The sequence below is a fragment of the Mobula birostris genome, chromosome 1 (genome assembly GCF_030028105.1).
Source record: "Mobula birostris isolate sMobBir1 chromosome 1, sMobBir1.hap1, whole genome shotgun sequence".
In the NCBI taxonomy this organism is placed as follows: domain Eukaryota; kingdom Metazoa; phylum Chordata; class Chondrichthyes; order Myliobatiformes; family Myliobatidae; genus Mobula; species Mobula birostris.
This window is the reverse complement of record NC_092370.1, coordinates 88,050,000-88,065,915: the sequence shown is the minus strand read 5'-3', so window position 1 is coordinate 88,065,915 and position 15,916 is coordinate 88,050,000.

Sequence of the window (15,916 nt, the reverse complement as noted above, 5' to 3'; positions counted from 1 at the left end):
AAGATGGCCCGTGAAATAGAGCTAATTTTCCCCGTCTTTATTTCGCACCCAGATTTACGCTCGACAATTCCCCAAGGGGTGTTCTTCCAGTTTCAGGAGTCTAAGAGCATCGAAACGGGAAACGGAAAGGGTCGCTGCTTTTCTTCACAGGAATTTAACTTTTTATACTCAGGATGTTTGAATAATTGAGAGCGTTTTCCTGGGGAAAAAAATGGTAGAGGATCTTTCAAAATTGTCAACAGGAAAGTGATTAACTTAAAACACGTAAGGATTTTGCTCTGCACATACATTCTCCATTGAACGAAACAATTCAATATGCAATGAACCAACATATTTTAAACTTTCCTCTTAACTTTTGAAGAAAACATGATTGTGTGAGGGTGAGCATTTCTGCTATAGTGAAAATCAGAAATTAATCCGACCCATTGACCTGCAATGTATCCTAGCTATTGAAGATGGTATTTTTTTAAGATGATCAAGCTATTGAGAATTTGTTCATAACAGCTTTGGTAATTGACATTATTATATAGAGGCAAAAAAGAAGTTTCCAGATGCCGAAAACTGAAATATAAAACTAGAGCGCGGGAAGATCTCAAGAGGTTCAGTACTAAAGCAGGTTCTCCACCCGGAACGTCGGAACCCGGAACCTTCCTCAAAATTTGCTTGACCTAACGAGTTCTTCCAGCGTTGATTTTGTTTTTTAAAAAAAAACTGTATAGTGTTACTGTAATAAGATGTTCAGTTGTTTTCTTTACACACTAAGGATTTAATTATTTATTACATTTACGTTGAAGCACATTAGCCTTAAATAGTTGTAGATCTAATGTGCACGGAGCCAAACACGGTGACTAATTAACTTGTCAGCCAAATAACAACATGCCACCTATTTATTGTAATTTTGTAATGTGATGGGAAAAAAAACTAGGTTAGTTAGCAAGCAGTTAATTGGGTGTATTTCCCAGCTGGTTATAAATAGGATTCCTAATTAGCCTGAATGGTAGATAAATGATAGTTAAATACTTAAACAATTATCAATGCATGAATTGATTCACCTGGTGAAAGATATAAATGTTTTTTAGGAACACCACTTTGCTAATGAGCAATTAGTGATTTATTTGATAGTTATCTAAATAAGATTGGTCTCAGTTAAGCATTTAGACAGCTACTGTGAAGGATAGGATGTATCATGACAAATTTCCTAGTGAGAAAGATCTGCTGTCTCATGGAATATTTGGTGACCTTCAGAAAACCCGTGGGTTCAGTTAGCTAATAACCAGGAGAAAGCTGGCTTCCAAGGTTGATGCTAGACTTCACCTAATCTGAGACAAATTATAGGGACAGCATCTTGTTTATCAGCTGGGTAATCTATAATCCAATGCATTGAACTATCTAATTTCAGACTGTTTCCCCTCTCCACTTTTTCTTCCCTGATCTTCCTAGTTCCAACTGTCTGTCAACACAGTTCATGTATGACTGCAATCTCCTTTCCAACTGTCCCCTTATTTCTTTGCTCTTCTATGCTGCAATTTCTTCTCCTAGCAGATTCCGTTACCTACAGCCTTTTGTCACCTCCCAGACTCTGTTGCTGTTTCTATTCTCCTCTGCTCCATCTGTTTATCATCCTTTTCCCACAAGATTTACCTATTGTTTGCTAGCTCTTGACATACCCCATCTCCTTGCCCCCTTATAAAGGCTTTCTCTCCTCTATCATTCATTCCAGATCGTGACCTAAAATGTTAATGGGCCATTTCTCTTCACAGATGTGATCTCACCTGCTGATTTCCTCCAGCATTGTTGCTGTGTCAGGCTCCAGCATCTGCAGTCTACCGTGTCTCTGTTTGGCCATTGAGTTCTTGTACATTTACAATACCTTGAACACATGAGATTGATATTTCTATGCAGCACTGAAGAAGAGCTGCAATGGTTAGCTGTTCTATCTTTTGTCTGAGTTCTTAAACCAAGTCTCCCCCCCCCCCCCCCGCCCCCAGGCAATTGTAAAAGTTCCAATGACAGCTTTTCTACAGAACTGCTGAGTTCTACCAGCTGCCTTGGCCACTAATGTTTCCTAACCAAAATGACTGAACTGTTGATTGGGTCCTTTGCCTCAGTGCTGTGCCAGGCTGCCCACTGAATTTACAAGTGTACAAAATGACTTCACTCTGTAATGTGCTTAATTGCCTGTACATGCTTCTGAAGATTTGAAAGGGCCAAAAGGTCACCAATAAAATGGTGCAGTGATGCTGCACTTAGCGCTGCAACTCACAGCTCCAGTCGCCCAGGTTCAATCCCCATGTGCTCTCTGTGCACAGATAGCACATTCTCGCTGTGACAAATTGTGTTTTGCTGGTTTTCTCCCATATACCAGTGGCATACTGATGGGTTAGCTGGTTACCATAAATTAGTATAGGGCAGTGGCAAAAGAATCAAAGGAGAGTTGGCAGGAGAGTCTAAATTTCAGGAATGGGAGATTACTCTGCAGGAAGCCAGCATGAACACAAAGAGCTTTATTTGTCACCTGTACATCAAAACATGCACTGAAATGCATCATTTGCAGCAAATCAAATCAGTGAGGAGTGCCATGTTTCCAGGGCCAACATAGCATGCCCACAACTCACTAACTCTAAGCATACATCTTTGGAATGAGGGAAGAAACTGGAGCACCCAGAGGAAACACATGTGATCATGGGGAGAATGTACAAAGGCCTTACAGACACCAGTAGGAACTTCGAACTTACAACTGAAGCTGTAAGATCATAATTTTAAACTCCTACTTTGTAATTCTCATCAATTATCTTCACATCTTTTAGTTTCATTTATTCTTTTCTAAATACCTTTAGTCTTATTTTAATTTTCAAAGTCTCTCTGCAGGCTCTCTGTTTCCTCAACACTATCTGCTCCTCCACCTATCTTTGTCTCATCGGCAAATTTAGCCACAAATCCATTCATCCCATAGACCAAATCATGGACATACATCGTAAAAAGCAACGGTCCCAACACCAACCCCTGTGGAACTGCACTGGTAACTGGCAGCCAGCCAGAATAGGCTCCCTTTATTCCCACTCTCTGTTTTCTGCCAATCAGCCAATGCTCCACCCATACTAGTAACTCCCCTGTAATTCCATGGGCTCTTATCTTGCTAAGCAGCCTCATGTGCGACACCTTGTCAAAGACCTTCTGAAAATCCAAGTACACCATATCTACACTATCTTTTTTGACTATCCTGCTTGTAGTTTCCTCAAAAAATTGCAGTAGGTTTGGCAGGCAGGACTTTCCTTTCAGGAAACCATGCTGGCTTTGGCCTATCTTGTCATGTGCCTCCAGGTATTCTGTAACCTCAACCCTTACAATTGATTCCAACAACTTTCCAACCACTGATGTCAGGCTAACAGGTCTATAATTTCTTTTCTGCTGCCTCCCACCCTTCTTAAATAGTGTAGAAACATTTGCAGTTTTCCAGTTATCCGGTACAATCCCAGAATCTATCAATTCTTGAAAGATCGTTGTTAATGCCTCCGCAATCTCTCCAGCTACTTCCTTCAGAACCTGAGGGTGCATTCCATCAGGTCCAGGAGAATTATCCACCCTCAGACCATTAAACTTCCTGAGCACCTTCTCAGTTGTAATTTTCACTGCACAAACTTCACTTCTCTGACACTCTTGAATGTCCTGTATACTGCAGACATCTTCCACTGTGAAGACTGATGCAAAATACGCATTCAGCTCCTCTGCCGTCTCTGCGTCTCTCATTACAATATCTCCAGTGTCATTTCCTATTGGTTCTATATCTACCCTTGACTTGAAGAGCAAAAGGATAAGATGTGAGAGAATAGGACCAATCAAGTGTACAGTGGAAAAGTGCATATGGAACTGGAGGAGATAGCAGAGGTACCTAATGAGTACTTCACTTCAGTATTCACTACGGAAAAGGATTTTGGTGACTGTAGAGATGACTTACAGTGGATTGAAAAGCTTTAGCATGTAGATATTAAGAAAGAGGATGTGCTGGAGCTTTTGGAAAGCATCAAGTTGGATAAGTCACCGGGACCGGATGAGATGTACCCCAGGTTAATGTGGGAGGTGAGGGAGGAAATTGCTGAGCCTCTGGCAATGATCTTTGCATCATCAATGGGGATGGGAGAGGTTCTGGAGGATTGGAGGGTTGCGGATGTTGTTCCTTATTCAAGAAAGGGAGTAGAGATAGCCCAGGAAAATATAGACCAGTGAGTCTTACTTCAGTGGTTGGTAAGTTGATGGAGAAGATCCCGAGAGGCAGGATTTATAAATATTTGGAGAGGTATAATATGATTAGGAATAGTCAGCGTGGCTTTGTGAAAGGCTGGTTGTGCCTTATGGGCCTGATTGAATTTTTTGAGGATGTGACTAAACACATTGATGAAGGTAGAGCAGTAGATGTAGTGTATATGGACTTCAGCAAGGCATTTGACAAGATACCCCATGCAAGGCTTATTGAGAAAGTAAGGAGGCATGGAATCCAAGGGGACATTGCTTTGTGGATCCAGAACTGGCTTGCCCACAGAAGTGGTTGTAGATAAGTCATATTCTGCAGGGAGTTCGGTCACCAGTGAAGTGCCTCGGGGATCTGTTCTGGGACCCTTACTCTTCGTGATTTTTATAAATGACCTGGATGAGGAAGTGGAGGGATGGGTTAGTAAATTTGCTGATGACACAAAGGTTGGGGTGTTGTGGCTAGTGTGGAGGGCTGTCAGAGGTTGCAGCGGGACATTGATAGGATGCAAAACTGGGCTGAGAAGTGACAGATGGAGTTCAACCCAGGTAAGTGTGAAGTGGTTCATTTTGGTGGGTCAAATATGATGGCAGAATATAGTATCAATGGTAAGACTCTTGGCAGTGTGGAGGATCAGAGGGATCTTGTGGTTTGAGTCCATAGGACACTCAAAGCTGCTACGTAGGTTGATTCTGTAGTGAAGAAGGCATACAGTGCATTGGCCTTCATCAATCATGGGATTGAGTTTAAGAGCCGAGAGGTAATGTTACAGCTATATAGGACGCTGTTCAGACCCCATTTGGAGTACTGCGCTCACTCCTGGCCGTCTCACTACAGGAAGGATGTAAAAAAACTATAGAAAGGGTGCAGAGGAGATTTACAAGGATGTTGCCTGGATTGAAGAGCATGCCTTATGAGAATAGGTTGGGTGAACTTGGTCTTTTTCCTTGCAGTGATGGAGGATGAGAGGTGACCTGATAGATGTGTATAAGATGATGAGAGGCATTGATCGTGTGCTTCGTCAGAGGCTTTTTTCCAGGGCTGAAATGGCTATCACAAAAGGGCACATTTTTAAGGTGCTTGGAAGAAGGTACAGAGGAGATGTCAGAGGTAAGTTTTTTATGCAGAGAGTGCTGAGTGTGTGGAATGGGCTGCTGGCAACAGCGGTGGAGGTGGATACGATAGGGTCTTTTAAGAGACTCCTGGACAGGTACATGGAGCCCAGAAAAATAGATAATATGGGTAACCCTAGGTAATTTCTAAGGTCAGGACAAGTTTGGCATAGCTTTGTGGGCCAAAGGGCCTGTATTGTGCTATAGGTTTTCTATGTTTCTTCTATGTTTCTCTTTTGCCCTTTAATTACTTAAAAAAGCTTTTAGTATCTTCTTTGAAATTAGTTGCCAGCTTCCTTTCATAATTCATCTTTTCCTTCCTCATGACCTTCTTAGTTTCCTTCTGCAAGTTTTTAAAAGCTTCTCAATCCTCTATCTTCCCATTAGCTTTGGCTTCCTTGTATGTCCTCTCTTTTGCTTTTACTTTGGCTCTGACTTCACTTGTCAGCCACGGTAGTGTCCTTCTTCCATTTGAAAATTTCTTCTTATTTGGAATATACCTGTCTTGCACTTTCCTCATTTTTTGCCCATTGCTGCTCTGCTTTCCTTCCTGCTAGTATCCCCTTTCCAGTCAACCTTGGCCAGTTCTCTCTCATGCCATTGTAATTTCCTTTATTCCTCTGAAATACTGACACATTGGAATTTAGTTCCTCCCCAAATTTCAAAGTGAACTCAATTATATTGTGATCACTATTCCCTAAGTGTTCCTTAACCTTAAGCTCTTTTATTACCTCCAAATCATTGCACAACACCCAATCCAGCACAGTCAATCCCCTAGTGGGTTTAACAACTTCCCTAATATAAACTGGGACCTTCTAAGTGCAAGTGAATTAGATCAGGCAGAATATGTTGGGTGCATCAAGGAGGGTTTCTTAAATCAATATGTAGGTAGTCCAACAGAGGAGATGGTGGATCTGGTGTGGGCAATGAGCCTGGCCAGGTGGCCAACCTTTCAGTGAATGAGCAGTTAGGGTACAGTGACCCCAATTCTTTAAGTTTTAAGGTAGCTGTAGATAAGGATGAGTACAGATATCGTTGGGAGAGTATTAAACTGGAGCTGAACAAATTACAAGAGCATTAGGCAAGTAGAGAGAGTTAATTGGGAATAGTTATTTTTGGGTATATCTACAAGTGACATGTGGAGGGTGTTTCAAGAGCAAATGCACAGAGTACAGTTCATATATGTTCCAGTCAGAAGGGAGGGTAAAGATGGCAAGGTAAGAGAACCTTGGACGTTGAGGGAGATGATGGATTTGGTCAAGAAGAAAAAGAGCAAGCATATAAAGTATAAGAAGCTAGAATGAAACAAAGCCCTTGATGATTATAAGAAGCTAAAAAAGAACTCAAGAAAAGATTTGGGAAAGCCAAGAGGAGCTATTAAAAGTCCTTAGTAAGTAATATTACTGAGTAAGAAAATACTTCGTAAGAAAATCCCAAGGCGTTCTATACAGTACATATATGAGAAGCAGGAGGATAAAGAGGGAGAGGATGGGATGAGGAAGAGAGGAACATTTGCTTGGATGTGAAAATGTGGGTGAGGTCCTTAATGAGTACTTTACCTCAGAGAAGGACACGGAGGATAGGGAGATCAGTACTGAGGGTATGGATATGCTAGGGCATTTTGAAATAAAGGGGTAGGTAGTGTTGGATCTCTTAAAGAGCAGTAAGGTGGATAGGTCCCCAGAACCTGATGGATGTACCCCAGGTAGGTTATTGAGAGAGGCAAGTGAAGAGATTGCTGAGACCTTGACCAATATCCTTGTGTCCACCAGTCCTGGAAGACTGGTGAGTGGCTAATGTTTTTTTTTCCATTTTGTAGAAGGGAACCAGGAATGATCCTAGAACCTATGGACGAGTGGGTCTCACATCAATGGTAAAGAAGAGAATTCTTAGGGATATGATTTATGAGCATTTGGAAAATCATGGAGTAATTTGGGAGAGGCATTATGCCTTTGTGTAGGGCAAATTGTGTGTTACTAACTTGATTGAGTTTTTTGTTGAGGTGATGAGGGTGGTTGATGAAAGTAGAGCTGTAGATGGTGCCAACATAGATTTTAGTAAGGCACTTGACAGGGTCCCCCATGGCGGGCTCACCCAGAAGATTAAGGTGCATAGGATCAGTGGTGAATTGGCCACTTAGATTCAGAATTGGCTTGCTCATAGGAGACAAAGGGTGGTGGTGAAAATGACTTATTCTAACTGGAGATCTGTGATTAATGGTTTTCAGGCAGGGATCTGTACTAGGACCCCTGCTGTTTGTGATGTATATAAATGACCAAGATGAAAATGTAGATGGGTGGGTTAGTAAGTTTGCAGAATATATGAAGATTGGTCATGTTATGGATAGCATAGAAGACTGACAAAGAATACAACAGAATATAGATCAGTTGCAGATATGAGCAGAGAAATGGCAGACAGAGTTTAACCCAGCTGTATGTGAAGTGTTGCAGCTTAGCAGGTCAAATGTGAGGAGACAGTACTGATGAACAGAGGGATCTTGAGGTCAAAGTTCATAGCTCCCTGAAATTGGCTACACAGGTTGAGAGGGTGGTTAAGAAGGTAAATGGCATGCTTGTCTTTATTACTAGAGGCATTGAGTTCAAAAGTCAGGAAGTTATATTGAAGTTTTATAAAACTCTACTTAGGTCGCATCTGGAGTATCACCATGCAGTTTTGGTCACCCCAGTATAGGAAGGATGTCGAGGCTTTGGATGGTGCAGAAGAGGTTTACCAGGACTATAACTACACTATAGTCTGTACTATAACAACAGGTTGGACAAACTTGGGTTGCTTCCCCTGGAGCAATGGAAGCTAAGGGAAGATCTGATGGAGGTTCATGAGAGGCACAGATAGAGAAGACTATATTTTTTTCCCAGGGTTGAAATATCTAATACCAGAGAGCATGCACTTAAGGTAAGAGGGGTAATTTTAAAGCAGATTTGAGGGAGTTTTTTTTTTACACAGACAGTAGTGGATGCCTGTTTTGTGCTGCCAGGTACATTAGGAACTTTTCAGAGACATTTAGATAGGCACATGAATATATGGAATATGGAGGGATGTGGATATTGTGTAGGTGGAAGAGAATTGTTTAGTTAGCCGTTTGATTACAAATGTAATTGGTTCGATACAACATGTTGATGAAGGCCCTGCTGCTGTGCTGTACTGCTGTATGTTCTATGAAATTACCAAATGAAGTAGCAATTGCTGTTACATATTCAACACCACATCTGTCAGTCTTTTTTCTACTGTTAACATTTCCCATATTCTCTGGAATTTCATTGACATTGGAAAGGTTTTGGTGAAGGTCCAAGCAGGGAGTGGCACAGTAGCATAGTGGCTCATGTAACGCCTAACTGTGCCAGCGGTCGGGATTCAATTCTGCCACGGTTTGTAGGGAATTTGTAGGTTCTCCTTGTGACCAAGTGAGTTTCCTCATGGTGCTCCAAGTACCTCCCGCTTTCCAAAGATATACCGATTAGAAAGGGTTAGCAAGCTGTGGGCATGCTATTTAGGTGGCGGAAGCAGGACAACACCCGCACACTACACCCAGTAAATGTACATGTGACAAATAGAGCTAATCTTTAAAAGTAAACTACAGCCTAGAGATTTTCTAATTTTTGTAGGATCCTCAAATCTTGTCAAGTAGTTCTGCTAACAAGAGCCCTTTCAATTTATTCCACCAGTCAACACTGGGTGGTTACTCTTGTAATATTGCATTTTTTTTCATTTAGTGCTAAGATTAATCAGCTCCATCATGGGTACCAGCCTCCGTAGTATCCAAGACATCTTCAAGGAGCAGTGCCTTGGGAAGGTGGTGTCCAACATTAAGGATGCTCACCACCCAGAATGCCCTCTTCTCATTCTGACCATCAGGAAGAAGGTACAGAAGCATGAAGGCACATATTCAGCAACTGAGGAACAGCTTCTTCCCCTCTCCCATCCAATTTGTAAATGGACATTGAACCCATGAACACTACCTCACTACTTGTTTTAACTTAATTATTAAATAGACTTTCGGTATATATACACTGTAATTCTGTTTCTTCTCTATTTATTTATCATGTATTTCATTGTACTGCTGCTGTAAAGTTAACAAATTTCACAACATATGGTGGTGATATTAAACTGATTCTGATTCTGGTATAAGGAGCCTACAGTTACCGGATTTGAACATTCTCTTTCCTTTTAAACATTGTGAGTATACCAGTATAATTACCTGGTATAATAAGTTGAACTCTTGACCTCGCAATCTACCTCATAATGATCTTGCACTTTCTCTGTGGCTTTTATACTTTATTCTACAATTTTCAATTATTCTATCTTGTTCTGCCTGTGTAATGATATGAACTGTATGAAAAGTATGCAATAGAAGTTTTTCATTGTGTCTTGATACATGTGACAATAATAAACCAATTTCAATTCCAATCCTAAGTCCATAGATCCCCATTGGTCAATGGTTCTTCAGCACAGATCTCCAGATAGGCCTCAGGATGGATGCTATTTGGCTCATGGAAATTTGATCCTTTAAATCAATACCTCGATATTCCTGATAATAAAGCTATTTATATAGTAATTATTAAAGTACATTGTAGAGATTTAAAAGAGGTTAAAAAAGGATTGCACTTTGTATAGAGCCTTGCACAACCACAGGACTTCTAAAGAGCTTTACGGTTAATGAATGCATCATGAAATTTAGTCACTGTTGTAATGGAGGAAACATCGCAGTCAATTTTCAGGAAACTCCTACGTAAAGCAATGTGATAAGGATCACAGAATCTGTTTCTGTCAGTTGTAGTTAAGGAGTAACTCCAGATGCTGACGACTGAGGTTTAAATAGAAATGTTGGGAATACAGAGCTGGTAAAATAGTGCTGATAATGTAATATTAACCAGAATGTTGCAACGTATCCTTTCACCATGCATTTCTGATAACTTAAGTTTTATTTAGTTCCTCCAAATTCTAACATGCAGCTAATGATGATACATAGGAATTAAGGTATGTGTAAAATTGATTGGAAAATTCGTGCACTGGCTTGGATATTAACCCCTTCACCCAGTCGAAATACTATGTAAAAAGGGTTGAAGTCTTAAAAACTCCACTTCATTCCCATGTTTCTACTAAAGTTTGAAAAGGGACTTCATCCGTTCTCAAACCCAACCTCCCCACTTCCCCAAATCTACCTGCAAGTGTTTTTGTGGCAAATCCCTACTCTTGCAGTGAATTTGCCCAGTATTTGGGTGAGACTCAAGACATCTTTAATTAAGTGATATCAAGTTGGTGGCTCATCTCCCCAGGGCCTCTGAGTGGATGACTTTTCTCTTCTCCACCCACTTTCTCAGCTGAGAATTTGGCATTAGGTATAGGGATCACATCAAAAAGCATAATAATTTCATCACTTAGCTCATATTTTTAACTTTGCTGAAACAATGATATTGACCTTACTTTTAGACTTCAGAGTAAGTTATTACCAAAATAATGTTACAACCATCAAACTGGTTAATCCACTTACTACTTTTAACTGTTGGAACATTAGACAGTTAACTACAGGCAATGCCATTTTTGATGAAGACATGAATAGCTTTTTATTCAAAGATGAATGTACCTTTCATTCCAAAACACTTTTAAGTACAGTACTCCACATTGGGATTTCTTCCCTCCCTGTGGATGTACACCAACCTAATTTTCTTTTGTACTCATTCAAGGGATGTGGACTTCTCCGGCTGAACCAGCATTTGATTATTAATCCCCCGGTGCCCTTTAACCTGGTGTTAAGCTGCCTTCTTGAACCCTACCCATAAAGCCTAATGTTTTGAAAAAGTACATCAGCCAGTGGTTGCAGTAAAGCAATCCTTTATATTACCCATCTGGTTATTTTTGGCTTTTGGTCTTTACTCACAAAATGTATGTATGGGGTACATGGGGTGTCCAGGGAGGGGTAGCACCTCTGGTGAAGGGGCTTGTCATGTCCTTTCCAGGGCAGCTCACACACTTTACTTCCCCAACAGACACTAAGCTCTCACCCATGGCTCCGAGTAGCTGTTTGCATGCAACAGCAGCTGTCCACCACTTCGACAGGCGGGCTAAACTGGAGTGAGGGTAGCAGGCAGCCGCATACCCCGGTGAGATAGGGACGTGCCTGCACTAGCATGTGAAGTCGGCTCAGGTGGACTGGCAGGCGATACCTACCATGAAATCCAACAGCCAGGATGGTGGTACTGCACACTCCATGGAGAGCGAAGGGCATGATAAGGCACAGAAGACGTCATGGTCATCCACTGCAACCAAGGAAGACCCCAGCTTGTGATGACTGCTCGTACTACTGGACCTGGACTTCTAAGATCAAGAAGAGTGAAACTGCCCAAGTGCAACAACTTTTCCACTTTAAAAGCTCTTCTGTACAGGTTTCCTGTCATCCTGATGGACAACCACCACAAGGTGTAAGATCATGAAGTGATTTAAATCAAAATCAATTCTATTTGTACTTCTACTGAGGTCTTCACCTTTACAATATATAAGAGTTGTATGTCTCAAATTAGATTAGATTATGAGAACACTCAGTCCTCTTTTATTATCAATTAGAAATGCATACATGCAGTAAGAAATGATACAATGTTTCTCCGGGGTGATATCACAGAGAACAGAACGAACCAAAGACTAACACTAACAGAACCACATAATTATAACATATAGTTACAGCAGTGCAAAGCAATACCATAATTTGATGAAGAACAAACCATGGGCACGGTAAATAAAGTCTCAAATGTCCCCAAGTCGATCGACTCCTGAGTCCCCGGTAGCGGCGGCAAAAGGGAGAAACTCCCTGCCATAAACCTTCAGGCACCGTCAACTTGCCGATGCCTTGGAAGCAGCCAACCACAGCCGCCATCTGTCCAAAAACTTCAAGCTTCTGACCAGCCTCCTGAGCGCCATCCTCTGCCGAGTGCCTTCGACCTCGCCCCAGCCGCTGAAACAAGCAAACCCGAGGATTCGGGGCCTTCTGCTCCAGAGATTCCGGTTACCACACAGTAGCAGCGGCAGCGAAGCGTGCGTTTCAGAAGTTTCTCCAGATGTTCCTCCATACTCTCACATCTGTCTCCATCAAATCAGAATTGTGCACGGTCTCCCACTTGACAGATAACAGACATCACCACCGAAGTGGCCGCGCGCTGCCGTCACACCGCCATCTTCTCCAGTACTTTCAAATCTGTTACTTTCGAAAAGTTTGCAATTTCTCCTCAAGATGTACAACACAAAAAGAGGCCCTTTAGGCCTCTGAGTCTGCACTAATCACCATGTCCCTATTAATTCTAAACCTACGCAATTCATTTTATTCTCCCTCCACCCTCCCCATTCTTCTCAACCTCCTTTCTGATTCTACCACTCGTCTACACTAGGGGCAATCTATAGTGGCCATTGACTGATAAAGCAGCACCTACCTGGGATGTGGGAGGGAACTGGAGCACGTGGAGGAAACCTACGTGGTCACGAGGAGAATGCGCAAACTCCACACAGAGTCTGCACCAGAGGTAAGGATTGAACCTGGGATGCTGGAACTCTGAGTGTGCACCGCAGCGGGGTTGGCATTTTGGGCGTAATGCTTCCAATGATTTAATAAGAAAAATTTTTAAAAAACATGAAATGTAACATGTTGAAGATCTCTGACCGCAAGGAGACAGCTAGTAATTAAATTGCTAGATATCTCCTTGTGGTAAATTTCCACTTCATGGTTGGTAAGCTGGTGGAGAGGACTGTGTTCGTACTGTGGAATTCACATTGTAATTCTGTTGAAAGCAAACAGACACATAAATTCAGGGTAGGACTAAGTCACTCAGCCCCTCAAGCTTGCTCTACATTAGTACGATTATATCTGACAATGACCTTAACTCTACATTCCCACCCATTTGTGGTGACCTTTTTAACCCTTTCATTATCAAAATCCCATCTATCATCAAAGACTCAGCGCAGAAAATTCCATACACCCACCATCCTCAGATAGAATGTAGTTCACCACGTCTCTGCCTTAAGTAGGCAACCCCATACCTTTAAACAGTGACAAGAGTCACTGTCAAGTCAAGTCCCGTGTGGAGAGTCCTCTCCAGTCAAGTCCCGTCATTCCAGTAGATACAACCTCGTCCATCACACTTTACTCATTAAAAATGCATCCTTCCAGATATTATTCAGTTAAACCTTCCGAGCTGCTCCCAATGCATTTCCCCAATTATACTCTGATGCAGCCCTCTCTGGAATAATTTACATGTCTGGTCTCCCTGTGAGAGGAGGAGAATCACCAAACTGATTGAGGGATGGTGGATCTGTTGAATGGGGAAAGGTTAAGCAAATAAGGCCTAATGTTGCTGTCACAGCCTAATCCTACAGTTCTCTCTGTGAGCTTCATCCAAACAAAGTTGAATACAGTTATTCAGTGCATTTTAGGGAGAGGTTGGCATATATTTAAATAACTGAGAGATATGGGGTTAGTGCTGTAATGCTGAGGTTAAAGATCAGCCATTATTGTTGTGTTTTGTAACTCCCAAAACTAATTGAAAGAAAAAACTCAGGAGAGCTGGGGATAACTCGTGTTAAGTTTCATTTCTATTTTGGGGAGGCACGCATTTATAACATGGTGGTGCGGTGACTTATGCCATTCATACACTTTTACATATAACCCATGATAAATCATGTAAAGAACAAAGAATGCTAATCAAACAATATATTTACAAGATAACTCAAATACTATGGAAATCTTAAAGACACAGCAATGATCCTATTGAAACTACACAAAATATTAGAGGAACTTAGCAGCTCAGGTAGCATCTATGGAAATGAATAAACAGTTGACATTTCCAGCTGAGACCCTTCTTCAGGATTGGAAAGGAAGTGGGGAGACACCAGAATAAGAATTTGAGGGAGGAGAAGAATGATAGCTAGAAGGTGATAGATTGTGGTAGAAGTGGTTAAAACTAGTGTATGATGGGAATCTTGACCATCCTGGATCAGCTGGGCTTAAGACTGCTGATGCGTGTCGAGAATAACTTTGGATGATAAGCGCAGTACCAGGAACTCCAATAAATAAGATACTCGGCCCCTGGAACAAGGAGGGAGGATGCCTCTGGGGGTAAATTATGAGTCCTGATAACAGGAGGCAGGAAGAACCATCGCGCTGAGAGATAATTGACATCTCTTTTAAACGATTGATCATGTATTGATCATGTACTGACCCGTGGGATGCCAAACAAAGTTATGTGAAGCTGTTTGTCTTGCTGTATAAATATGAGCTCGGTACAACCTAAAAATCAGAGTTCTGTTGGTGTTGGAAACTGCTGCAGACTGTCCATGGTATCATGTTAATAAACTCTTAAAACAAAACTCAAAGTCACTCTGGTGTTCTTAGTTACTGTTTCCACAACACAGGTGAAGCAAGGTGGTCAAGAACGGTATAGGGCTGGAGTTGAAGGAATCTGTTAGGAGAGGAGAGTAGACCATAGGAGAAAGGGAAGGAGGAAGGGACTGATGGGGAAGTGATAGGCAGGTGAGAAGAGGTAAGAGGCCGGAGTGGGGATTAGAAAAAGGGCGGAGAGGGAGAGAATTTTCTTTTACTGGATAGAAAAATCAATATTTGATCTATCAGGTTGGAGGCTACCTAGACGGAATGTAAGGTGTTGCTCCTCCACCCTGAGGGTGGCCTCATCATGGCACAGGAGGAGGCCATGGACCAACATGTCTGAATGGGAATGGGATTGGGAATTAAAATGCTTGGCCACTGGGAAGTCCTGTTCTTGGAGAATGGAGTGACGTGTTCGACAAATCAGTCACCAAATTTACAATGAGTCTCTCACCAATGTAGAGGAGGCCACATCAGGAGCACCAGATACAACAGACAACCCCAGCAGATTCACAGGCGAAGTGTTGCCTCACCTGGAAGGACTGTTTAGGGCCTTCAATGGAGGTGAGGGAGGAGGTGCATGGGCAGGTGTAGCACTTAGGTCTCTTGCAGGGATAAGTGCCGTGAGGGAGATTAGTGGGAAGGGACAAATGGACAAGGGAATCTCAGGGGGTGCAATCCCTATGGAAAGTGGGGGTGAGGTAATGATGTGTTTAGTGGTAGGATCCTTTTGGAGATGGTGGAAGTTGTGGAGGATAATGTGTTGGAGGTGGAGGCTCATCGGGTGGTGGGTAAGGACAAGAGAACTCTATCCCCGTTAATGTGGTGGGAAAATGAGCAAGCGTGTATGCCTGGGAAATGGAAGAGATGAGGGTGAGGGCAGAATCAATGGCGGAGGAAGGAAGACCCTGTTTTTTGAAGAAGGAGGGCATTCTGGAAAGGAATTGGTGAGACCCATCAAAAACTGTGGGTGGCTTCGTTGAAAACCTCTGCTCCATCCACAAAAGCCCAACTTCAGAGTAGCCCAACATTTTAACTCCAATTCCAATTCCTGTTCTGATATGTCATTCCATGGCCTCATCTTGTGCCACAATGAAGCCACCCTCAGGATGGAGGAGCAACACCTTATATTCTGTCTGGGTAGCCTTCAATCTGATGGCATGAATGTTGACTTCT